Here is a 27,935-nt window from a genome sequence, read left to right as displayed (position 1 = left end):
ACTCGGAATGGTATCAGTTTATTAAATTTTTCAATAACATATGTAGTAGGAGCAGACATTACTCTAAACTTCAGATGGATGCTATGCCTCAGAAGGGCGTTTAACCTAATCAGAAAGTTAAAGGATTCATATTCAATAACTTGGCTTGCCTTTATCTCGAAAAGCTAAAAGTTACCTCTTAATCTACTGAACTCAAGGGCAGCCTTGAGACTGTTACTTTTGAAAGTCAGTTATCTCGAGATAACGACCGTGTGCTTATTTTCTTAAGCTCTTTCTTGGTTTGATTCATGTAATACACTTAAGTGAATAAGTTTTCACCAGAAATACTCGTTTTATAATGATACGTATAATGATTTTATAATGTGTTCTATAATCTGATTTAAGGCGCCACGGTAGCCGAGCGGTTAGAGGCGAGACCTGTGCATTATGGTACTGTGTTCGATTCCCGGTCTTAGGCCTTGGGATTTTATTTAAAGGTTAATAAAAGAAATTTACAGTAAAGTATGTTTGCAAGTCGTCTCTGTCCACACCTAATTGGTAGTTGGACGTAAAACCCGCCTAAAAAAATAGGCAATTATATTACTTTAATCGTTTTTAAATCATTTAAGTCAGAAAAAAGTGATCTTTACTAATTGGTCTTTATGTGAGTGAGAAGCGTAACGCAAAAACACTAGCTGAAACGTTGAATTTGATTTGTCACCGGTAAAAAAGTTAAAAAAAAAAATCAGCTAACAGAAAGTATCGATTTCCTGAATCGATTTTTCTCGCTTTTCGGTTTTCACGACAACAGTTTCTACGATTTTCTTTAGAAATGCTTTTTAAGGGCAGTTGTGGCAGAAAGGTGGGTTTTGCTTCCCTCTATAGTAGCAATTCATTGCAATATACGAACTCATTACCTTGGATCAGAATTCAATATGTAAGCATACTCCTGATACGTAGAAATTTGATTTAGTGGAAGTGCATTTGTTTAAAAAAAATAATAAATTCGTAAATTAGAGCAAAAGTCATGTGTCTTTCTAAACGGAAATACACTTTTTTTAACGTACCAATTAGCAGAATAAAGACTATCTCTTTCTCACAACAACTAAAAATCTGTTTAGTCTAATAAATAAGTAAATAATTAGCAATTATTGGACAGCGATAATGTATAAGTTCGGACATTTAACACGAATGCAACAATTCTTACTACGCCGAATTAGAAAACGCTAAAAGCTTTTATCTAAACTTATCCAACTAAAATGCAGTTAGTGGCAGATAAAGAACAGTCGGCGAATACGCCGGTAAAATAATTTACCCCATTACAAAATATTTAACAGTATTTAAATTTAACAAACATACGTACTATAGAAAAATGTACCACATGTAATTTAGTTGAAACATACATATTATACTTATCATAAAATCATGTACAGACTACATTAGTAGAGGCCGTAGTGCGTCTGAGACTGTGAACAGTGGTGTTACTCCACCATCTGGACGGCTTAGTAAACATCAAGAGCGAAGGCCCGACATTAGAATGGATGATGACAGAGGCGGCTCCAGGTCTCTCTCTGGACACAAACACTTCTCACAGCCTGTCCCCTTCTCGCCTCCCCCAGCCTGGACTATAATCATCGTTAGCGCACCATTGTGGCAGTCACGGAGCATAGTTTTATTTCGTTTTGAACAAAAACCAACTTATCATGCTACTTGCATAACAATATTACGCTTTAGTTCCTTTTCCATAAATGTTCATTTCTGGATATGTATATGGATTATATTTTTTAATTGACCATAATTTAATACATATATATTATGTATACATAACATTTATATGAATTATTTTACACATATTTATCTTATCCCAGTTGAAAGTACAGCTTTTTTTTTGCGGTAGTTTTAGTTTATTAAAAGCAATTTAAACTTATATTACTAGAATTTTTTGTTTTTAATAAAAACCAACTTTTTGTAATATTTCTCACGTACACTCAACAAGCTTAAGTCCTGTTTAAATTAAAACCTGGGATTTACTCATATTTTAAAATTACATAACATAGAATTTAATTTCCTAATCTGGAATTTTCATTTTAAAACACGCACAGACATGATTTTTAGATGAGATCTGTGATTACCATATTTGGCATTTCGTAATACATAAAAATATAATTATGTAAATACTCGGATTAAATATTAGAATTTTATCTACTCGAATTTTTATAAATAATTTAGCTGACTGTTTAGGCCTTTTTCACAGAATTTGCTCGCCTATATCCCTTGCTGTCAAATAATTATATGAATAATATAAATTAATTAATAAATGAATTACTTGAACACAAATTTTGTCAAAATAAAACACATTTAGACAAGGTTGGTGTACTTTTTCACTTTTTTTTTGGTGACTAATTCATTAATCCAAAGGGAAGATAGCCAATTTTAACTCACATTTTTTTTTTATAATTAATTTTACTGCCAAGCTTTCGACCTCGGGACTTGATCCACTTTATTAAGACTGTGGGACACATATTTTACAGTAACAAGATTACAATGTACATTGATTTGATGATATAAAAAATTATTTAGAAAAATTATTTACCATATACTTATTAACAGTTGTAATTTGTTTTTCGTTGTTAACATAAAAGGTTGGGGACTGTTTAGGTATTGAGTGTGGTCGCTTTAAAAAACAAAATATATCTTCAGGACTGAAGACCCCAACAACCTTAGAGTTAATAATGTAAAAAAATATAATTGTTAATAAGCGCAAGCCCTGAAGATGACCTAGTCCCTAGATCAAAACCTTGGCAGTAAAATAAATACTAAATTGTGATTGTAATCGGCCAAAATAATTTTTTTTTTTGTTTCATTTAATTAGCTTTATAAAAGTTGCCAATTATCGGAATCATATCACCTTTACCTGTGGCCAAAACCATGTGAAATATGACTGTTATCATGTTGTCCAGGTTAGTGGTTCTGAGGAAATCAGATATTGTTTCCCTGTGGCTGGACTGGTGGTTCGGTTTATTGGTGAGACACCGCACGATTAGCAAGTTGGTTGGCATTCACGTACCTTCAAATGTCCTTTTGTCAGTCTCGGATGTCCAACTGGGAAGAGGTTCAGCATCAAATCTTCTCCCAGCAGTAAGATCGGAAAAGAGAATCTCTTCATCAATTAATTAGGTATTCACAAACTAAGAGCTTTACAAAATTCTGATCGTATTGGGTAAAATAATTAAAAGACCTAGCTGATTTAAATATATATTTTTTCAAAAGAAATGAATTCTAATAATAAAACTAAAACAAAAAATATATAGGAAAGATTAAAGCCGAGAGATAAACTCCTGCGGAGATGGTCCTGTCATTACACAGGTATGTCTAATGGGAGTTCGTGGGAGTTTCACCTTGAATCTCTCTCTAGCTTGCATGTCCCTCTTCTGGAAGAGGATGATAACAGGTGTTCGACTTTATAAAGAAAACTTTAAATTGGAATACAACCTATTGATTCAAACATGAACTGTAGTCTTCGACAGTCTGCAACAATGGCTTTCCAGTTTTTTAATAACTCGAAATCACGACTCACAATTCAAGAATATGTATTTCTCACAAAATTAAGGACTCCAACTACAAGTAAAAGAAATATTTAAGAACTTGTAACTACTGTTAGGGAAGAATAATTTTTTCTTCTTAGTTGGTGATTCAAGTCAAGTTAATAAATATTAAGTTTTCCCCATAAATATCAGTTTTGTTTGGGTAAGAAACTGTATAATAAAGACAGTATAATATAATAAAGACCGTATAAATAGAAAACCCTAAAATAAATAACCTAACCTAACCTAATGTTCTTCTGCTTCATCATCATTCAATCTAATGTGTGCGTTTTTAATTTAGTATTTGCAGTTTTTTAAATGTTAAAAATCTTTCGTAAAGAACAAAGTTTCTACAAACAGTAATTAATACTTCACATTTTAAGATACAAAACATTAGAACAGATAACAACAAACAATATGAAAGTAATGAGACAAATAAAAGAATAAAGACCGAAAGCTGTAGGTTTCACAATATAAAGAAGACAATCATCAAGTGAGAAAATCATTTACGAGTGTGTTGGAGGGGGGGGGGGCAAGACGACAAAAACAGTCGGCAAGAGGAACAGCTTCGTCTCTCAGTCGCCATTAGGGGATAAAAGAGGTAATTACAGTAATTATTTCACCTGTACACACAGATTTCATTTAATTTTTTTTATTATTAAAGAAGTTTTGAAATGTTAGTAAAAAAAAGATTGTAATTGTTAAAACTTCACCAATAATTTATGTGAAATAATTTGGTGCATGGAATATTTTTCAGGTCACTGCCGCCTCCGAACATCAACACATCTATCATCTCAGAGTGCATTGTAAGAAGGCGGCCAGTGTGTGACGGCAAACTTTAGGCAAAGCACACAGTAAATTTGGGAGAAAAACACAAACAAATTGAATGCATACAATAAATTTTGGATTCTCTCAAGAATACATGCACTCAGCAAACTGGCCAGTCCTTCAAGGCTTGGTAAACAATTTGCAGAACACAGAGTCGTGTTGTGTGAGTTAGTGAGAGCTGGAAAGTGGTACACACTTGTTAAGAAAACTGGAGCAGTAATTCAACAACAAACTTTACGTGCTCGTGGATGTTGTTCGGGTGGCTGCTGGCCGCAGAACCTCTTCAGCAGTTGCCCAGTATTTCTAGTTATTTGTTCACCCTCACACTTAACCACAACGCATCTTTCCAAGTTTCCATCAACCAGCTTGCAAAGTATTAGAAGTCTAAGACTATACACTAGAGAACCCCCATATTGTGGGCTACTTCTCGTCTTTATGGACTTAGCCGACCCTTGGCCAACCCTTAACTGATGGATTACTTCTCTCAAGTATTGATAAAATACTCTGGATAATATTTTTTATTTTTATTTCTACTACTAGGATTGTGGCTATAAAAGTTTACTTCCAAGTTTACTTTCGGTTTTTGTCTTAACATTATTCAAAAGTAAAAAAAAGTTTAATGTAGCTGTTGGGCACTTTACGAGATGAACCTGAGAAGATTATGCCTGCTATACAAGTAGTCTAAAATGAATATTAACTTTCGAGTAAATTTTAAACTAATTCTTGTAACGTATTTAGACCAATCACTTATAGTTGGGATCTGCACTAAAAAAAATTATACTTGTTATTGCAGATCATCTTAAAAACTGTTCAGTGATCATTAAAATGCAACAAGACCTCAATGTAGACGATAAGAAGGTTTAAGATTCGTAGACTAAAGAAGAGTGGCCAGTCCTTCTGGGTTCCAAGTTGATTGAGGGTTGGGAGTAGAGAGAAGCTGAGCGTAAAAGGATCTTCAGAAGGAAGAAGCAATATTTTGCTTTTGAAATTCAGATTTTCATGATTCCCTAATAAAGCAAGTCTTCTCGTAAGCCTCGAGGAACTTAGGCAAACATTGGCAAATCTGTTGGACGAGTTTAAGCGTAACACGGCGTTTTTTTGGGGGGGAGGACCGGTGAATGATAAAGGCAGGAAAAAGAACCCTAAATTCTGAGACATCTTTTGTTTCAAATAGAATTAATAGACAGACAAGTTTTTTTAAAAAAAGAGCCAATTTTAGAGTGTAATTTTAAAAAAGTGATTCCTCCTACCTTTTAACAGGATTACAGTAAATTGCTATTTCTGAATGAGGAAATTCGATCGCTCTTTCCGTCCACTTCTGTCGACAATACTAAAACTTGAACTTCCATATATGTGTATATCTTCACACACACTCACACACAGAAACTATTTTCTAAATAACCACTTTTCTGATTCAGTGCACTTCAAAGCGTGTTTTACCAGCAAAACCTCTATATCTTTTTTTTTTTCTTTTTCTTTTGTACCTATATTTATTTTAAATTAATTGAAAATAAATTCCCTGATGTAAATATTTAACATTTCAAGTTTGGGAACGGCTAGTCACTGAAAAAGGCTCCAGGGCGCCCAATGACCTTTGATATTGACGCATTTTAATTTAACAAAGAGGTTAGTTCCAGAATTCTATTAATCATCAACATAAGTTGAAAGCTGAAGAGTAAATACGCTACTACCAGGGGTCATTTAGGGTTAACCTTAAAGTAGAAATGAATCTTTGCCAACAAATATTTGTTGCCTATTGTATTAAACATTTGCAGTGAGGGACATGTGTGTGCAATAGTATGCAGTAGTATTGAGTGCATTGTTACGTGTTTGGAGAGACTGGTTTTTCCAGCCAGTTTCCGTCAACGAGATCTCTAGAGTGACATGGGCTGGACCACTTTCTTTCAAACATCCCTTAATGGACTGAAAAACAATGGTTTCATGTTACTACAAGGGACACGCCCAAATCCTCTTTAGAGAAAACACATTCATCTTTCAATTCCATTTCAATGTTCTGTTTGATAGGTAAATAAATATTTTGTACAGATCATTTTGCGTTTGTTGGAAAATTTCATTGCTGAGTTGACGATTTTTCCTGTAATTTAAAGAATTGTTAATAAACTCTTCTTACTGTATTAGTATAATAAGGGCCAGGATCTATTTGTAGTAGGGTTTGATTAGAATTAAATGGGTCCAGGCAAATGGTGACTAATTGTGCCAACCCTTTGATGGACTACTACTTTTTTAAAAGCACCAGGATTTTGCCTACTAATGTGCTCTGTTCTGGTCTCAAATTGTCAAAGACCTGATATCTCCACTAACAGAAAGATGTTTGAGACTATACCCTTTCCCTCCTAACTAACATAATCTGCAAAGGGACATTCTGCTTTCCGGTGCAGATGCTTCCTGAAACTTCAGTAACCCTGCAAACCCAGTTTACCAGATGAATATGGTCTCCTATCTAGTTTAAGGTTGTACTCGGCTGTGGTTTTACACGTTTTTAGAACAATTCCCGATCATATTCGAACCCAGGTATTATTTTCCAATGTTTGTCTTCGCGTTTCGCTCTAAAACCATTGCTAATATTAAGTTCCCATTATATACTAGGTAAAACCCAACATTAGAGTATTCAGACATGTATCAAGAGTTTCAAGTTTTGCCTCCGCGTGATAGCTGCTGTGATCCAGAGTGGAAGAAGGTCTTGTTGCCACGTTTACTCCTCACAATGGAAGTTATGCGTTTGTGTTGGCCAGTAGATTACTTACTTAAGTACACGGAGGTTCTAATTAAATAATTCCTCCAAGATATGAATTATAGTGTTAGTTGTTGAGAAGATTCAACTTATTTAATACTTAAGTGTACAAACTTAGAAACCTTGCCCACTGCCCGGCCAGTGATGTTCCAGACATCCAGATCTATATATAGGACAAGCCAACTTAGCCTACTACTACTCCAATGGATCCCACACACAAAGCCACTCTGTCGTGTAAATACTTTCTCACGGGCTCACTACTCTTCTTCCACTTCTTAAATCTCTTCTTTCTTTTTTTGTAGTAATTCTTAATCCTTTTTTATATTTCTATTTTATTTTTATTTCTTCTTTTGAATGTGTATTTACTTGTTACTTTGTGATTCTTCCCGGCTGTGTTATTCAACATTAGTGAATCACTTCTTCGTATTCTAGGTATAACTTTTGTTTTATTTATTTGTTTTCTTTTGTATTCATTTATTTTTTTCTATTTCCAAGGTTTCTTATTTAGAATTTTCAACTACACTCAAGTGGTAGTATAAGTAAGATTTTGGTTAATTAGTGTTTTGAAATTACATTATTAATAACTAGACCTGATACATGTGTACAATAGAAACATATGAACAATTTGTCGCGAAAAAAAACAAGTATAAAAATCAGAACACCACGCAAATGATAACAGAGTTCTGTGCTAACGTGTAACGTGCTGTATTTTTTATGATTTATGGCGCGTCAACATCTGAGGTTGTTGGTGCCTGGAGCTTTTTTCAGTGCACTGCTGGTCTTCTTTACTAGTTACAGACAACACTGTTCATCACCGGACAGTGAGCTGTAAGAAGCTCCTAGGAAGAAAAAATCTAAGGGGGCCAGCAGCTGGATTCGAACCCAGGACCTCCGCGTGAGAATCCAATTGGCTAACCGCATTGCTAATCCCCTCCCTACGTGCAGTATTATAGAGACCGTTCTGCACAACATAAAATTGGATGCACTTGCCACTCTTGTGCTCTGTTCTCTATGCTAATTATGAACTCTTTAATACAATCAAATTTAAATCTATTCTCCAAAGTCTCATTTTCCGTTAATCTGTATAAAACATGTTATTCTCTGCTGGCCCTGAAGTAGCCGGATTAAAATTTTTATATCTTCAAGATGCCCCAAACAAAAAAAATCAATCAAATTAAAGGAAAAACTTTTAAGTAAAAGCTATAAGCGCAACTTATGCGGCTGTTACCTTATATTAAAGTGGAATACCATATATTCTGTTCATACAACATAGTGACTGTTTATAAAGTAACCCGAAACAAGTCAAAATTTTGGCAAGGAAGTATGACCGAAGAAGGGTCGGTAAAAAAGTCACACACCAAAAAATGGCTTCGGAAGGAATGACAGCATTCATTTGCAACACGTTCTTTTTCCGATTTTTCCATTTCCACAACTTCTGTAAGAAAGATTCTCCTAGAAAAAATATAACAAGTGAAAACTACAGATTTACATATTGACAATGAAGGCACATTCAAGAAAAACACAAAATGAACATTTAGGAGACCAAAGTTGGTACACCCCGCCTGTCACGCCAGTAAAACTGAAGTTTCTGCGATTTTTCTTCTTCTTTTTTTAAGTTATGGCGGATGCACAAAAAATCACTCAGGAAAATAAGTAAGTTGTGATGATAAGCCTGCACGATACTCTTCTAGATTATCTTGGAGATTCCTCTACGTTGTATCGCGGGTTATAAGAAATAATAGTACTGACGGCTATAACATTGTGGTATATCCAGCTGCAAAAAATCGAATGGCCAAGTTTTTCACTTGAAATAAAATAAAAACCACCAAATCAACTCTTCCTCTAGGTCAGGATGAAGAAATAGGAGGTCACATGGGGGGAAGTCCTGTTCCTTAAATTCTGGACATTTTCTCTATCTGGATACATTCAAAACACGGTCACACTTAGAAAACGTTGGAAAAACATTTTAATTTCATCCTTAGCAGTTTCTAAATAAAGTATTCCCGGTGAGTTATTGAATCACAATGTGATTTTCCTCTAAAGAAAAGCAGGACATAGTAAGTAATTCAACGATCCTCTTTTTTATTTGTATTTCAAATTTAGGTCAAATATAAATTCAGATTCTTGAATCAAGTTTTCTTTTACAAAACGAAATTGGCAATAAAATCAAACCAGTCACACTTTCGCTGCAGAAACTTCTTTTTACAAAGTTCAATAAACCAGAAATCATAAAAATCCAGATAATGCAGAAATTCTTTGAAAGGTCGCAATAATTTTGCAAGTTAAAAAACTAAATAAATTACGATACGAGAAGGGTGTAGAGCGGTTTAGAATACTGAACTGACCGATATTTCTTTATTTAAACAAAAAAGATACTCGACATCAGACCAGTAAAACTTGTATTTCCACTAATATTAAAGAAATCTAACTTGGACTCGGTGGTTATTTACTTTCGCCCACCTTGCGAGAACCAGCTGTTAGGTGTGTAAATAATAATTAGCACTGAAAGTAAGCAAAATTTTTACAATTCCTTTTGTGAACTCAATTTTTTTTTTATTTATTTTACGCAAGGGGAATTTGTCGCTGTCCTGTAAATTTTTTTAAATTGCTTCTTCTTTAGAAATAACTAAGGTTCCCTGAAGCAAGAAGAAGCGCATGTAAACAGTTGGTCTTTGTGAGTAGTTTATTGTGTATTTCTAATAGTAACAAGAGGTAACAAGGTGCCTTCAAGTGACCCGACAATAAGTTCTTTTGATGGCGTAAAAGGTGGATGTATAAGCCTTGGGTTTCCTCATTCTTACTCTACCCAAATTCTTACTCCGTCAGTATGCGTTGTAATCTTCTTTCTGATGTCCTTCTGCTAGTTTTATTTTATTTCTTGCAACAGATTTCATTTTCAACCCTGCAACCTTAGCTCAGAGGTTATATTAATGCGCTCTCCAATCTTTTGGGTTTTACTGGCCAAAAAATGTAAAAGATACAAAGAAAAGTTATTACACAAGATAAGTATAATGATTTAGTCCAGCTGAAAAAATAAATAACTAAATTAATTTGGGCCATTTTGGGGAAAAACTGAATAAACTGAAACACGCGAGTTTTCCAATTTGAAACTGACTTTTTTTTTGTAGACTCAAACCAAAAATTTGTTAATAACCACGTTTTTTCCATTTACAGTTGAAAGAGAAAATGGAAAATAATGATGTAATAAAAGAAAACTTCTATGATAATGAAGAAAATCTTGGCTGTACAGAGTGTTAAAGAGATGAGGAAATGACTTTAATAAACACAATGCGCACCTAGCTCTACAGTATTAGCACAAACTATGCTCACAACACGATGACATCATACTGAAAATTTAATGTTGATCTTCCATTACAACTAAAATATCATCACTAAGACTACATTTCTGAGATTACTTCCTTCCCACTAAACTAGAGATTATTTTCAAGTTTACATTTTAGATTAACTAAAGTTCTAATTAAATTAAATTATTTAATGAGAAATAATTTCCTTCCCAATAACACTACATGTTGTAATCAACTATTTATTACAAATAGTAGTCAAAGATTTTATAATTAATTGTCATTTTTATGTTTCCATTAAAAATATTAACAAACTGATCAATATTTATTTTACTAAGTAAATAGAATCAGGCCAATTGAGTCAGATCAGAGTGACCTAGAAACATGAAACAATGTATACGCACTCCAGGGACCTTCTAGCTGCGGCGTGACACAATATCAGTTGCGTACTAGTTGTTCAGCTGTTGCTTAATTAGTTTCATCAAGGGGTGGTGGGCCCAAAATGGAACTTTATTGACACGAACCACTCACCAATACTGATTGACTGATTTAACCTTTGAGCAAAATTTATTAGTTATTTACTGACACCATTTTGTATTGTGTATTCGTAAATAAATTGTGATAGTCAAACTGGTTTTCTCAATTAGTCTGACAGTGAAGTTTGGTCAAATAATAACTCAAAATTCGGAAAAAAAAGTCACATGAACTTGAAATGCAATATTTGGTCTAGGTTCCAAGTTAGTGTGCCACTTTACTCAATCAATTTTCCGTTTGAGATTTTTCTTAAAAAGCAGCTGCGTTTTGCCCAAATGTGTGCCTAAGTTAGTTGTACAACTTTTCTTTGAAATATTTTCCGAGGAAAACTTCGATTAAAGGCCATTTCAGGGCAAGGGAGAGGTTAGTCTTTCTGTAAGTCCCATTCCAGTGAAATGTCAGCACGTATCACCCATTATAAAGAATTAAATATGCAACCAAAATTTTTAATTTGAACAAAACTGGTTGATCGAAAGTGCATTTTAATAAATAGTGCAGCAACTTGCAACTCTAAAGGGAAAATCTATTTAATATTGAAGCCAAATTTAGTGCCAATTGTTACTTTCAAGAAAATTTAATTTTAAATTCATTTTTTTCAAAATTTCTTTTTTTTTTGTTTTTAATACAAAATTATTGTTTTCTATTAAACATCCGTCTGTTAACATGCATCTATGTTACGTGTTATCCACCAAAGATTTAAGCAAAATAACTCCCGTGGGCTTATAAGTAAGAAAAAACAGCGAAAAAATATTTAATTTGCACCCCTGTAAAAAATTAAAACAGTGACAGTGTTGTATACCTCCGAGGTACTGAATTAACAAAAAAGTACAATTAGTAAATCTGACAGCATTAATGTTTGAGATCTATGTTCCCAAAAAAGACTTTTGCTGTTGTGAAAGCAGAGTAATCTGTGGAGGCGGTTACCGCAAAGCATGACCCGCAATTAAGCTGGAAAAAAATGAATTTTTCCAGAGAAAATCTATAAGCTAGGCCAGGGGTCGGCAACCCGCCGCTCGCGAGCCGCATGCGGCTCTTTTATCCAAATTGAGCGGCTCTTCTGCCTGCCCAAAATACATTGTATATTTTAAATTTCATTGAAACGAATGAAAATTCCATTTATTAAAGGTATTTTTTCAAAAATAATTTTAAATGGGTTCGAAAAATGAATAGTACTTGATTTATATTGTAAGACTGCCGCCCTTTCATTCGTTTAGTTATTATTTACTTGTTTATTTACTTTGCAATATGTAAAAATAAATATATAAAACATGTAAATGTTATTGAATATCATAAAATAATAATTTGTGAATATGAATGATCTACAGAATTTTGTACATTATCATCCTTGCGGCTCTTGGTAAGATCTATTGAAATTATTTAAGGAGAAATGGCTCTCTACTTGAAATAGGTTGCCGACTTCTGAGCTAGGCAATTTCCCTCAAATAAAAAGAAAAGTAAAGTTCATCGTTGTAACTTACACTTATACAATAATTGTAAATATCAACTTACGGATTTCTAAGTATGTACTTCAAAACATTTATAAGTGAAGTACTTTAGTACAAAACATTTCACGTAATGTAAACTTTCATTTTAAAATGAGAAGTAGCTGATTATATAAAGAAGAAAACTGTTATACCGCGTTGTAATTATGTTGTACGCTTTTGTTTGTAATGAAACCCCATTCAAGTACTACCAGAGATTCTCTTTGTCTGCCTCTTTCTTTAATATTCAATCTCTCTCTCTCTCTCGCTTTCACAACGTGAAGACAATTGGCCACATAGAAGCAGTTTAGCGAATCAGTTTTTTTTTTGCCCATTATTGGTGATGTTACTCTCGTTAAGACCATATTGCTGCCATAAAAATTAGCCCCCTCATTATGCTGGAGAAAGACATTAATTAATTTCTAAATGTTACTTTCTCTGAAGCTTTCACTGAAATTAAAGAATATAATTCTGAAGTATGACTTAATTTGCTACCGAGAGCGCTCTATGGCCGCACAATAAAACTCTTGAGTGGTAGGCCGGAAGCCTAAGACAGAAGCCCTAACTGCAGGGAAATCACAATTAGCCTGACAAACTCTCCTCTATTGGTTTATACAAAAACATTGAAATCGTGGTCTTAGTTCTCTTACAGAAATCATTCCTTTTGTATCGCCAATTTAGCAGCAATTTGTTTTTGTCATGATGATCACTATAAAAGCAGTAATCTACCAGTAAAATGAAGCTTTGAATGAACTTAATCTACCAGTAAAATGAAGCTTTGAATGAACTTAATCTACCAGTAAAATGAAGCTTTGAATGAACCTTATCTACCAGTAAAATGAAGCATTGAATGAACTTAATCTACCAGTAAAATGAAGCTTTGAATGAACTTAATCTACCAGTAAAATGAAGCATTGAATGAACTTAATCTACCAGTAAAATGAAGCTTTGAATGAACTTAATCTACCAGTAAAATGAAGCTTTGAATGAACTTAATCTACCAGTAAAATGAAGCTTTGAATGAACTAATTAGTAATTTGTAATTTCATAAATTTGTAGAGATTAACAATGCTAAAATAAGCAACCGATTTGGTCATACCCATTCTAGAGAAGTTATCTCGCATAACTGTATCTATAATTCGACCGGACCAAAGGTGGGCCCAGTTTTATCTTCTCATATATTGAAAGTTGTGATTTCTGGTCCTTAGCCAACCAATGCGATAATTTTGAAGTTTAAAAAACTAAAAGAGGGAAGTTCTTTGTAGGTTATCTACCATGGGGGGATAGGGCCATCCAGTGTTGTGGATTACAGTAAGAGGATGTCTTGTCTGTGTGGCCATCCCGGGGTGGTTTTGTTTACGATCGAACTGTAGCTGACTATATCTAGCGCATACTCCAGACTACATATCAAAGAAAAACATTTATTAGATATCCCACGCTAATTTAAATATATAATATCAAGTTTGTCGTAATAATTTATAACTTAGAGAAAGGTCAGAGAGGAAGGGAATTACTTCATGTAAAGGAAATTATTTGTTCAATGACCCGGCAAAAAAATAAAAAAATAAAACAAACTGAAAAAACCCAGATGGGGGAGAAGGAGAATAAATTTACTTTGAAAGATCCTTTCTCTATGAATAGTAAATAGAGAAGGAGGCTTGTTCGAAAAAGGAAGAAGGATGTGTGGGTAACTAGCGAGCAGAAAGAAAAGGAAGAGGGTACAGAAAAAAAACAGAGAAGGTCCTTCTGTGTTAAGGAAAGCCGTCATCTCTTGATGATTGTGTGTGAACTGTAAGGAGAGCGTCTGATATGCTGCGACAACGGCAACAACAAAAAAAATAAATAAAGGACCAGTCAAAAAGGAAGAAGAATGATGTGACGGCCATTACTAAACCCTGAAGGGCTGTTGTACTAATACGAGCACACAAGTAAAATACAAATATCTGTTTAGAATAGAAAGAAATCTGTCCAGGCGAGATGTGCAGAGTTCACTAACAAGAATTAACATGATAAAAGAGGAGTCGGGAGGTTTTTCTATTTGTTACTTTTTTTTCTTCTTCTTCTTTTTTGTAATTATAATTAGTTGGGACTGGTTCTGGAAGTGAAGGAGGTTCTTGGACTGGACAAGGAGGAGAAGAAGGGCTCCATACGGTTTAGTGATCTGTGAAAGAGAGTGGTGGTTCCTCTTCACCACTCTTCAATCTTACTCCTTCTTTTTTTTTTAAATAGAGTGCTCTTTAAATAGTTAATTGGTTATGACGGCTGGGAATGTCTGCAAAGGATCGCCATTCACAGAGCCTGAATTCACATTGATTACTTTTTGGGAAGTTGGGCTTATAATAACTCGTTTGAAACTTTCAGCCGCTTGGAGCTTAAAACATTCACTGAAAAATGGAGAGCCTTGTATCCAAAAAAGAAAACACGACAGAAATTACGAGATAAGAAATAAACTTAAGAATGCGATCATGGATTTGTTAAGAAATAGTTTTCAGCCTTGTTTTCACTAAAAACAGAAACATAAATGTATTTAGGTCAGTCCTTGTCATAATTTTTTTTTTTTAATTCAGAACATTTCATTGATACCATTTTTATCAATTAGCAATCTTTGTTAAAGATAATACAAAGCTAGTAATTAGTAATAATTGTGTCAATAACAAGGCGATTACAAATTGATTTCTTCTGACATATTTAGTTATTATTGAAGAATTAATCAGTAATAAATTATGCCAGGAAATTTATTGAAATACGTGACGTTGTACCTATACAGGAAGAACAAATAATCATACGGGCCAAAAAAAAATCAACAAAAACTTCCTGTTAGAAATTGTCTGATTTCCTTAAAACTCAGAAATTTATAACACACAACTATTTTTATTAATACAAAAGACATAGACCGGATATTATATTGAAATGATAACTTAAAGTAGATATCCGGTTCCTTCTCTCCAAGAAGACCCATTAATTGAACTTCCCTTGTAAAGCATTTAATATAAAAGATGTAGACCAACTTCTATTGTTGCTTTAACTTTAATTTCACTTTTTAGAGACTTGAGATTTTATAGCAAGCTTTTTTTGTTTTCCTAAATGTTCAACGAGAAAACTCAAATAACATAAAACATTAAAATAAATATAGGGGTAGAGAACAGTCAATTATAATTGAACAAATTATTTTCTAAAACTATTTTGTAATGAGACATTTTGATTAAATAATGTTAGCTCATGTGCACACCAGTGAAAAGAGAATACATATATTTGTATAAGAGAGATTGTAGGAGATGAGAGAGGAGACGACGATAAAAGGTCAAGTGTAAACTAGAGAAGGGCCGATGTCGGGGGCAAGATGTCGTCGAGTGAGGCGACCCACTTTACATCAACCAGGCCAACTCGACATAATTCCAAGGGAACGTGCACAGTATTACAATGTTATTGATGCTGTCCACAGGCAAAGATAATATATATCACACCACTGCCTCTGTATGATCGTCAACATTGAATTCAAAAAACATTAAATATCTTTCAAAGATCAGACTTTAATTTAAGTAGAACGTTTCACTATCTACTAATTAAATGAATCAAGAAGGGGAATAGAAAACCTTCTCTTATTGCAATTATTACAATTGTAACCTAATTTAATAATAAAAATATTCCAGAAAAATAGTTCAAATAAAACTGTTTAATCAATTGTCTTGCTGAATTATAGGAGGTTTAAGCTTTTTCAGTGTAAAACGACAACAACGGAGAAGCTGTGACACCACATCTAAAATATTCCAGCACTTTTTTCAGCACATTCTAAGTTTCAAATAGATTTCAATATTAAAACGGCGGAAAGAGTGTTCACAATATAATCAATTAAAAATCTGGTTTTTAGTTTACTGAGCTACATTTTCCAAAGCCTTGAACTGTAAAAAATAATTTTAAATGTTTGCTACACACTTGAACCTATAAACCTATACAATATTGATGACAAATATGGTTGGATACATACGCATTTAGTTTCAGCCCTAGTATAACATATTCAGTCAAAATAATTTGTCTGTTTATTGGTACTAACCACAGTCGTTAAGGCAACTGGGAATCCATTGCGGCCAGTTGGTTGGTCCTGAGACACTTTGAGAACGATCAATTCCAGCCATCTATCATCTTTTACATTACTAGAACTTACTTTCATCGTATTATTAATATTCATGAACAAACAGTCTACATTTGTTCAGATGACAATCCTGTCAAGAGGTGAAAATGCTGCTCTAACTGCTCCTAAGAGAAAATATTGAGATCGATTTGTTAAAATTTTTCTTGTTTTGTTGCCTCTAACAATGCTTTTTAGAGAAGCCACGATAGCCGAGCGGTTAGAAGCGAGGCCTGCAAAGCTAATATGTATTGTTGGTGGTTAGTGTACTCGATTTCCGGTCTAGGATTTAATTTAATAAAGTAAAGCATGTTTGCTAGTTACCTCCGTCCATGACACCTAATTTAGTAGTTAGCCTGAAAAAATAGGCATTACTTTACTTTTACTTTATACAACACTTATTTAGAAAATGATCTGTTCGGTGCTTTTAGAGTGTGTTTGACTAAAATATTTCAAAAATGAAAAAATTCTGAGAAGTGACCAGTTATCACCGCTCGCTTCTTTTCACTTCTTTTGAATTCAGTTTCCTTTTCAAGAAAGTCTCAGGAACAGCGGACAGTCTGGAGTTGTGGATAAACTCTTGCTGTGGACACAACCCTCCACTCACTGTCCCCCAGATATTACAACATAGTTCATCAACTATTATAAATAAGTCGACTCGAAAACAGGCAAGGAATCTATTTCCGCTATTTCCTTACATTTAAAAGGAAAAAAATACTTTCTCTGTTTGATAAATTACCGATTTTACCAGAGGGAATAAAGAATAATGCCAAATACAGTCATTCAATCATAATAATAATGTCTGAAATTGGCATTATTCTTTCTTCTTTCTTCTAGAATAATGAATCAGTCACCAAAAAAAAAAAATGAACAATACTCATTTTATAAAAATCACGGAACAACTCTCACCAAGAAATGATGACAACAGTTGCCGAATGGACTTTTGGATATAGATCCATAAGGCAATCGAGACTCTTAGCAATCAAAATATAAACATAACTACTCGTCCGTGAGTAGATTTCCCCTCTGTTTGCCAGTAAAAGTGGAATGAATGGAATTACGTTGCAAATAAAGCAGCAAATGAAAATTTTATTACTGCTTCACATAAAATCAAAATAAATTGAAGCCAATTTTTATTTCAAATAACTTTTTTTTGTGTATTTCCCATCAGTTTGAAACATGAGACCTGCACAAACATGCCTAAAATTTAATAATTCATTATTAACTCAACCGCCTTCAACCTCTCAACGCCGTATAAAATTCGGTATTTTTGCTTTGTTCCGCCCACAAGTGCGTGTGCGTTTATCAGCCAGTTAGATATAAAAAAACAAACGTTTGAATACAGATATTCAACGGCGCGTAACACTACTGATAACAAACCAGATGTAGGGGGAGTTGCGTCGTGTTTATTTTCCCAATTAATTTCCACTTCTACTTTACCATGGATATATCATTTTATAAATACCCTCACTGTTGGATCCACTTTTTTTTTCTCTTAAATAAAGTGATAATATGAAAGGAAGTCTGATAAGCGTTGTGGTGCCTTCCCAATAATTAATTTATCTATTTCATTACGTTTTATGGTATTTCTAAATTGCCTTCACAGATTAGGAAATATCTCGAGATCCGCTGACAATTGGAAGGTTGTGGATGATGCCAACAATTAGACGAAAAAAATCTTTCGCAACGAGATTAAATAAAAATAAATAAATTTGATTAAAGACCAACAATGGATTCAATGATTGTGTCCAACTTTGTGAAGTTAGCTAGGTAGTAATCAAATTATTGGAGTAACTGAACGCATTACAGGGAACGATAGGTTCAGTAAACATCTTTACAGGATTATTTACCCCGGTAACTGAGTGTAGAAAGTGCCAGTAAGAGGAGGAAACGGCTTTTCATATCACTTTTGACAGAGTAGCTATCTCTTGGTTGCGATGAGATGTTTGGCACTTTGAGGCAGAGGAGATCATATAACAAAAATTAGTAAGATTATGGACCTTAGTAAAAGAGGGAGGATTTTATTTAATAGATTATCTAGGGAATGGTACAATAAGCTTTTTGGCTGTGGTGCAAAGACAATGATTTCTATTTTGAATGTTTTATGCAGAAGTACTTTGCTAATTCGGAAGAGAGGATGATGTTCTTCTTTAGCATTGTAGACTATGACTTTAATATAGATATCTACGAGGTAATATCGGCTAAAAAACTAAAGAAATCCAAGACACGAAAGTCCTACATTTGCATTAACTGGCAAATTGTTGTGTCCTAGCCTAGGACTCCTAGGATCACTTTTATTTTGTTTTACTTAACTACCTAAAATTATTGATTGATATTTAATTAAAACCCCACGAATCAGATGATTACTAAGAGATAATTTTGATTGTGAATTGAGGATGGATGGACTAATCTAGGACTCGACTAATATGAAAGAGAAAAAACTTCTAATTACAACCTTTCATTGTTTATGAAAGAAAAAAAATTAACGACTATAATAATAATAATAATAATAATAATAATAATAATAATAATAATAATAATAAAAACAAAACAAAGAAACATCTAAGACAGAACGTGACTCTGAAATGACCTATTTTTGGTTTTCTATTTTAGAAATCGAGGTCTCCACACAATCCTGTCTAAATGATTCTCCATTAATTTTGACCCTTTAATTTCTTCTCTAATATAGTTTCCGCTTAGTTTTAATTCAACTTTACTTTCAGTAAACCACAATATTAGAAATCTTAGTTTAATAATTTGTTAAAGATACTTAATGGAGGTTTAGTTATCTAAAAAAATGATAGATAATTGTTTTACTTAGGGCCCAGCCTTGTCTTTGAACGTCTGAAGTAAATTTGAAAATATGGTGGGAAATAGACGTATGATTCTCTGACAAATGGTTTTCTGTTTGTCGGCATTGCAATCGCAAGTCTGAGGCAAGAGAATTTCAGCTTATTGAAAGCAACGGAGACTTATGGGTAAAAAAAAAAACCCAGGCTCTCTTAGGAAACTTTATCATCTAGACTTCTCAAGAGGATGCTAAACAAGTCTTTTCAACTGCAATGACAAGTGATGCGTTCCGTACTCCAACTGAGGGTTAACACTGGCTTTTTTCCATAAAATTTGCGTTGCACCTGCTTATGCAAAAACCAGTTTTTAACAGGTTTTAACGTGGAATTTTTTTGGAAGATAAGTATCTCATTAAATCAGCAGATTGCTAACAGTTTTTAAAATATTATAAACAACAATCACTGATGGACCCTATTAAATTTAAACGGAGCACTCTTATATTAGTGTTACACAGTTTCAGGAAACCCAAATGAGATTATCTGCAGATAGCCTTAGATTAGATTATCGGGGGTGGGACCTATACCCCACAGTACCGTAGCCAATGAGGCTTATTGTGCCATCCCCTTTGGATCTAGTAGACGAAACCACCCCTACTAAGGAGGTTGAGGACTTTCTCTACTAGTTCTTTTTGCTCTACTATCTCCTTTGGGCTCAAAGATCCATAGTGCAATCACTGGATTGCAACGCAATCGATAAGCCAGTGAGAGGCCGTTTCCTCCTCATCCTGACACAATCTGCACAACGGTTCCGAGCTAATAAGCCCCTCCTTGTACAGATGATTAAGCCCTATGTGTACTGTGAATATGTATTGGGGTGTAACAGTATATGTTGCTCTTGTTCTCTTCTTGTTAGGCTATGGTACCCTGAAAAAGTGGCTAATCCAATTCCCCTATGGGGTTGTAGATAGCCATGTTTCACTTTATTTGTATATTTACAACTGCAACAATTGTTGCATCAAGTAAATTTTATCTTACTGGTTCAGTTCTTTTGTAGTGATGTGGTTAGAGCAATCACCCACTGGTGAAACTCTTTCACAATGATTTAATCACAACAGATCTCTAGGCTACTTCCGCTTCAAACGACGAGGAGGATTGTCGGGAAGGTGAGGAGAGGAGAGTTGTTGGACAAGAGGATTAGGATGGAGAGCTAGGAGGCTGTGAAATTTACGGTTGCGAGACTTTATTAGGTCAGTGACGAAAGGGATGTGAAGGTCAGTGTGTATGGTAAGGTTAGAAATGTAGTATGGAGCGTTCAGGATTTTCCGTAGGATTTTAGACTGTAGTGTCTGCAGGCGTTTGGAGTTAAGAGTGTTTGGTTGAGCCCCACACTTCAGCTCCGTATGTCCATATGGGTCTTAAAAGTGTCTTGTAAATTGTCGAGTTTGGATCTGCGGTCAAGTAGTCTAGTAAGTAGCTTGTAGTGTCTGTTCACGTCTTGTCGTTTCAGTCGAGTATGTGGGTTCCACGTGAGTCTCTTGTAGATAGCCTTAGTTTTTATTTTAAATTTCAAGTTAAGGAAGAGTTGCCTGAGAGGCTACGCCACTGCAACCCAAAGAGGCTATAATGGCACAAGCTATAGTCTTGCTTTAATAGTTTATTTCTCCTATTTACAAGAAACCCTACCAAGCGGAACTGCAAAATCATAATTAGCGCATCGCAATAGAACCTAGCTCTAAGGAGCAAAGCAAACTTCTAAAGAGTTGACACTAGATGAGAATTATGGAACAATTTTTTTAGGAGGAACACAGAAAAAACAAATTAAAACCACAAAGAAAAAGATGGCGATATAACGCTGGTTTACTGGGATGGGAACTAAAAACATTAACGCGGCTCTGAATGCTAGGAGATATCTATAAGTCATGTTGGTCACACACAGACGCCCTCCAAAGAGGAAACCAACCGAGCCAACCACATTTACAAAAAGCAGCCATAAACCATGGTACCAAGCAGAGAGCCTCATAAATTACTAATATATTTATTAGGCGCAAGTGGGATCGTCTATTGTAGCCTTGCTTTAGAAGTACCATACGAAACACAGGCATTTCTAGTCTGGTTATTTTTTTGTTTCAGTTGAAAAAAAAACAAAACCTTCTTGTTCAGCCACTGGGAGCTATAAAATGTTCCCTCTGTTTTTATAAGCTTTACTTTATTTTATTTTTATTTTTTGTCGTTTTTACTGAAGGGAATCCCCCACAATAAAACAAAGTTCTAATTGTTCTCTTGTTCTAATTATCGAACTGCAATTAACACGTACGAGGTAATTGTTCATTCAAATCATAATACTGCTAACCTGAGACTACTTTATTAATGTAGTTTCAGATGCGTAAATCTCTTAGGAAAACGAAGAATGAAGGATCTACATTTAGAATCCAATTCTGGGAAAGCCATCTCGTAATCGCTCCTAAAACGAACGGCCCATTTCTGCTGGGAAACACAGAAAAAATGTTATGAAGATGACTGCCAGAAAACTACTACACAACAAAACCGCTGAAAGTCAAAGGTTAAAAGCAAGACTAAGAATTGCTAGGAGGTAGGATGTTGACGTTCAAAGTTACAGAATAAATGCTCAACTCTAGCAGATTGATGGTCATTTAAGAACTCCAGTGGCTAATCTGTAATGAAGTTATTATTTTATAAAGGTCCAGAATTACTTAGAGAACAATAACTGTAAATAATGGATGGGATTGCTAAGCGGTGATCTCGGATTTTCAACTCTTTCTAGGATCCTTCTGCATCTCAATCACCAGCTGTACACTGAAAAAAAGCTCCGGGCGCCAAAATGACCTCAGACGTTGTCGCGTCATAATTTAACAAAATAAAAAATGAACATAAGTAGAAGAGTTTAGCAAAGTGGTTGGAACTACTGGATCTTCATGCAGAAGTTCCGGGTTCGAGTCCAACTGTTTACCGTTACATTTTCTTTTTATGAGAGCTTTCATTCTATAACAAGAGAACTTATTCGAAGCATCAAAACAATGAGAAAGCTCTGGGCACCAAAAACAACACGAAACAAATGTTAAATTCCCTTGAATTTATGATAAGGTTCTAAAGCGTTCTTATTGTGCTCTCTTAGGTAACAGTGTTTGTTCACAGATTATAGACTTTTGTAAAAAGTATTTCACAAATAAGAAACTGCCTTTGGCACAGCAAATTATGCTGACCAAAATAATTGCACATGTGCAATACTAAAACATTATTCAATGCGTGCAAATGTTTCTATTGGCTGAGATCTTTGTAAAGGCTTCAAGAAGAAGGTCCTGTATCCTGTATGAAGTGGGTAATCCAAAGCACTTATAAGGGCATTTAAAGGTAACATTTAAGTTTCACAAATAGAACGTTAACGGGCAATAACCTTAAACGGTCACAGCCTAAATCACTTCCTGAGCCTAAGTTAGCTCCTATTACAGGTTTATTAATTTGCTCTTGATTCAACAGATAGACCTATTGTTCTCACAGATGCTTTAAAAAAAAAAAGAAGCTGGTTCATTATATAGGCTTAGTTTAAAAAATTTAAATAAACAGATATAACTAAGACGCTTGTTAGTTAGGTTAAATAATACAATACAAAAAGAGAAATTTCTGTCTCTTTCTTTCGTTACACACACAATTAACCAATACTGTTGGTTTTTTAACACACACAATGAAACCAAAAATTCCAAGACAATGAAAATAAGTTCCAAGTAAGAGATAGAGATCTCTCGCTTTATAATTTTTTGTTAGGACCCAGCATCACTACAAGATCTCCAAAACACTTAATAAGAATTATTTAGGCTTCATCAGCCAGGTAAAATAAAAGAGGTGATAAAAATAAGTTCTTTATTTATTTTTTTTAAACAATTTAATCAGGTATTGAGTATCATCTGGATGTCTGGAATCTTTCTTAGCTTTGTTTATTCATAAATATTGTTTAAAGTATGAATAACAAAATTTATTGTGGTAATTGAGAAGCATTAATTTGTGTGGAACATTACAATGAATTGTTAACGCTATGAACGTAATGGTTTGCTTGATCTAATTTAGAATAGCCGCGCAGCTTTGAAAGTAGAGCGGATTATATTTACGTTAATAAATTCAGAAACTATGAATTTAAGCCTGTAGATTTTAAGGACATCTTTAAAAAAAAAACTAAATGGAGATTATGCTACAACCACTTTTGTTGTATAAACCACTGATGTATAAACAGTTCTGTTGCATAATGCAAAATCACTACATAGAATGAGACTTCTTCGTCTCTTTGGACTTCATTGATTTTATATTCATTCGCAATTCATTTTCTTGGTTCTTCTTCAATTAAATAAGTAAGTAAAGTAATCGCCTATTTTTTCAGGCGGGGCTTAACGTCCAACTACCATTTACTAGGTGTCGTGGACGGAGGCGACTAACAAACGTACTTTACTATTTCTCATTTAACCATTAAATAAAATCCAAGGCCAAGACCGGGAATCGAACCCAGTACCACAATACTTATTAGCTTTACAGGTCTCGCCTCTTAACCCGCTCGGCTACCGTGGTGCCTTCTTCAATTAAATAAAGCTACTATCAACTTTCAGACTTTCTAGAGGCCTCAAGATCATAATCGAAATCCAGTCGAGAGCTGGAACATCCAGTCGCTGGGTGTTAACATTCATTTTCCTTACTCCAAGAAGGTCTCGGAAAAAATGTCTTTTACTTCCTGGTTAGAAAGAAAGTGTTAGGCTTTTAAAAGTTGAATTTCCACAGACAATGTCCGTTTTCAGATCCACTGACTTCGAAACTGTGGTTTTTCATAGATTGGTATTTGTCTGTATCCAGTGAAACACAAAAAGAAAATAAATCGCAGTTAGTTCAAATTCGACATTTCGCTTTTATGCTACTACGGGACGCGACATTTTAGTCAATGTACTGCCATAAAATAGATTTATCAGTTTTATTTAGTTTACTTTTTTTTTTAAAACAATTTACCGATCGCTTTTCGATTAAATATATTTAGAATTAAATAAGTTATCGAAATTTCTAATGTGAATAAAATCGACAGACTAAAAGTGACTCCATACTATATAGATTTCTTAGACTGTAGCGTTTCTTCTTTTTACGAAAATGGTTCCACTGCAGGCCTCAAGAAAGTCTCGAGACCTATGGCGACGGTGAAAACGTCATTTCAAAATTTTGTCACCATCTCAATAAAGAAAGAATTGCGAAAACAAAGCAAAAAAAAGTTGAGAGAAGATAAATTAAATTGAAGAAGAACCAAGAAAATGAATTGTGAATGAATATGAAATCAATGAAGTGCAAAGAGACGAAGAAGTCCATTCTCATGTAATGATTTTACATTATGCAACAGAACTGTTTATACATCAGGGCACAGAACAAAAGAGGTTGCTACATAAATATTGAAAGACTTGGTCCAGTGGTGACACCTAGATAGATGAGTTTACTAGGCAAATGTTGGTTACTCTGTAACAGTTCACCTTGACTCTAGGATTAACTCACCAGGACTGTCCACCATCCTCCGCTGCACGTGCTTAGCTAAGCCACTCTTAATATCCCAAGGTCATCATCTAACACCCAACTCTAATACTTCCAACCCCATTCATACTTCTCTTGCTGCTTAACTTATTTAGTTGACATTTAAATGCTAACTTCAACTGTTCAAACAGATAAAAACAGAAAATTCAATTAAAAATTGCAGCTCTCAGCTTTTTATCTTTCTCAATGAAATTAAATTAAAATTTAAATGTTTTAATCAAATAAATAGCCAAGTTTTGAATGTAAAAGAACTTACTAGTTTTGTAACTTTTTTTTTAAGCGATGAGAAAAGGATAGTGCAGAATTGTAGTTAATATCTAGAAATTAAGTACATCAAAAGCAAGCTTATCTCCCGCAGCACGAAAATTCAAATGTACAAGACGTTGATCCGGCCAGTGCTTATGTACGGCTCCGAAGCATGGACCTTGTCAAAAGTAGATGAGCGGTCCTTGGCGGTACTCGAGCGGAAGGTTCTCCGTAGAATTTATGGCCCTGTACGTGATGGACAGAACTGGAGAATCAGGAAAAACCGGGTGGTATATGCTTTATTCAAGGAACCAACCGGATATCGTCAAAATTGTAAAACTCGGAAGACTGCGATGGGCAGGGGAGCAGGTGGCAAGGATGGGGGATGAAGAAATACCCAAAAAAATTATGGATGGTAGCGTACAAGGTGCCAGGAGGGTAGGCAGACCAAAAACGCGATGGCAGGACTGTGTGGCAAGAGATGCTTTGGCATTGCTTGGATTCTGTAATTGGAGGGCGGCTGCGCAGGACAGAGACGCCTGGCGGGCACGTCTTGAGGAGGCCAAGACTCTTCATGAGTTGTAGCGCCATTTAAGAAGAGAAGAAGAAGATCTAGAAATTAATTCCCAACTGGGCAAATTGGAACTCATAAAACTAGCGAAGGGTTTAATTGAGTATACAGAATTCCTACGCGGATATCCCAGGTTTGAATCCAGCTGCTGTCCATTGGACTTCCTCTTCGTAGCGGCTTCTTACAGCTCACTATCCGGTGATGGATTCTCTGCAACGAAAGAACGGAGTCCAGCATCGCACTGAAAAAGTTCCAGGCGTCAATTGACTTCAAAAATAAATAAATAAAATACAAGTGACGCACCTATTTTTAATAGTTTAGACTGTTTTTAATTCCCTAAGTGATGCGAAGCGCAAAGACAGACTTAAGAGTGTTTTTAGGTTCGGTAATCTTGTGTCAGAAGATTCGACACAGTTTATAATTATAGAAAATGTGCTCAAGGCGTGTAAAAGGGTGAAGCCGTAGATAGATAAAGTACAAAGACAGACCGCTATCTAGCCTATAACATTATATTTTGTGTTATTCTTAGTAACACATTCCAGAGTAGACACTGTTACGCTGTCTGACATCAGTCTCGCGGCTACCGTTAAGCCTATTTTATTTTATTTATAATTGTATAGTTAGATTTTTCTAGTTAGTATTGTATAATTACAATACTTAATTCTCTATCTCTATCTATACAATAGATAATTCTCTACTTAATTGTAAGTTAGTGATTATGCCAGTCATTAAACATTTTAATAAACTTTAGCCCTACATCTATTTACCATTTCTTTATGTTATTATCAATTATCACCATTGCTTATAACTAAAGTCAGCTGGTGGAACTGTCAAAGGGTGGGTATGTGGAGCGGTTATAAAGTTCGGGATCCCAGTTCAAGTCCGCGATTAGCTTCTTTTTATTTAATTGGTAAAATGTTATTAGTAAAATATGAGCTTCAGTCTTCTATGGACGGCTCAATATCACCTAATTGGTAGATGGACGTTCTTCTAATTTAACATTGCAACCAACGGAGAGCAATGAGTTATGATGTTACTTCCATAATATGTAGAACGAAAGTCAACTTGCGAACATCTGTGGACAGTATTAGATTTTAAAGAAAAACCATCTGGTCTTATCACTCGCATGACTTTTTCGAAATTTGTATTCCTATTAAAAATTCTATTTCGAAACTTTGGGCAGTCAAATCAACTCTCTCCTCTAGGAGTTTCACAGTTCTGAAAATAAACGCAGGGAAGAGAAAAGTAGTCTATCACTTCTTCAGAGATCTTAGCGTCCCTGCGAATATTCCCATCCTAACCACCTAAACAATAGTTACAATGATACCCATAACTCGCACACAAAATACTCAAAGGCAGTTGATCTACGCATCTATGCAGGAATTAAACTCATAAATTGTACAATTTACACACAATATCATTTGGCTTTCTGATCCTGACATTTAGGGATCCACCCTAAACACTCAGGTCGTTTTAGAGTCAGCCTAAACCCTCTCCATACTCAAATTCAATCAAAGCTGTTGTTTAATTATTGCGTAAAAATGAATCATTTATGAAATAACAATTAGGGAACCAAACATATTGCTGTGTTTACAAAAAATATTAATTTTATTACCATTATAAACGTAACCATATATCATAAACAATAGACATTAAGTCATCAAATTAATTAGTAAAAAACTAACACCCAATTTATTTGAGTAAATGACCAACCATTGTTATATTCAACGATAGTTCTTTTTTGATATGATAATGCTATCAAATTGGTCATCCGTTAGGACAAGTAATTACTTAGAAAACTTGCTGATTGGGCGACGTTTTTCTTAATTAACTGTTTTGCGAACGGAAGTGCGTCCTAAAAATAATGCCTTCTAGATAAGAATGTAACGTTATATAATTTATTTTATGTGTTCCGAAAATATTACGAGCAACATTGTGGTTTTTAAAACTACATTCTGTAATAAGTAGAAGCACTTGGAATGTGGCTACTTTTAAATAGAATTTAGCCAGAAATATAAATCGGTGTCTTTCGACTTCTACTCCCTGTAATAGTATAAACTGCGTGCATATTAAAAACCAAAAAGCTCAAATTCTCCCAGTAATTCTCTTCGACAATTCTTTTGTAAACGCTGTTTGCTGTTACATCTATCTAATGTATCACTTCGTAGAATAATTTGT

The 27,935-nt window shown here is 34.4% G+C and overlaps 1 protein-coding gene and 2 long non-coding RNA genes across 11 annotated transcripts in view; 1 reads left to right on the top strand and 2 right to left on the bottom strand.

Annotated features, from left to right (window-relative positions):
- Positions 1-27,935, bottom strand: part of LOC141450413 (uncharacterized) — a 645,025-nt gene that overhangs the window by 132,215 nt on the left and 484,875 nt on the right. The gene's annotated exons all lie outside the window — the stretch shown is intronic.
- LOC141448923 (uncharacterized) lies at positions 1,367-3,668 on the bottom strand. Its single transcript, XR_012455261.1, has 3 exons — positions 3,472-3,668; positions 2,894-3,105; positions 1,367-1,604 (listed from the first exon to the last, which is right to left on the bottom strand). It is a non-coding gene; the product is annotated as an uncharacterized lncRNA (long non-coding RNA).
- LOC141448924 (uncharacterized) lies at positions 3,741-10,827 on the top strand. Its single transcript, XR_012455262.1, has 3 exons — positions 3,741-4,164; positions 4,321-4,879; positions 10,318-10,827. It is a non-coding gene; the product is annotated as an uncharacterized lncRNA (long non-coding RNA).

This window comes from Rhodnius prolixus, unplaced genomic scaffold (genome assembly GCF_049639745.1).
Source record: "Rhodnius prolixus isolate KJV_2025 unplaced genomic scaffold, Rpr scaffold_2, whole genome shotgun sequence".
Lineage (NCBI taxonomy): Eukaryota > Metazoa > Arthropoda > Insecta > Hemiptera > Reduviidae > Rhodnius > Rhodnius prolixus.
Note: the sequence above shows the minus strand (reverse complement) of the source record. Positions and strands in the feature narration are given on the sequence as shown.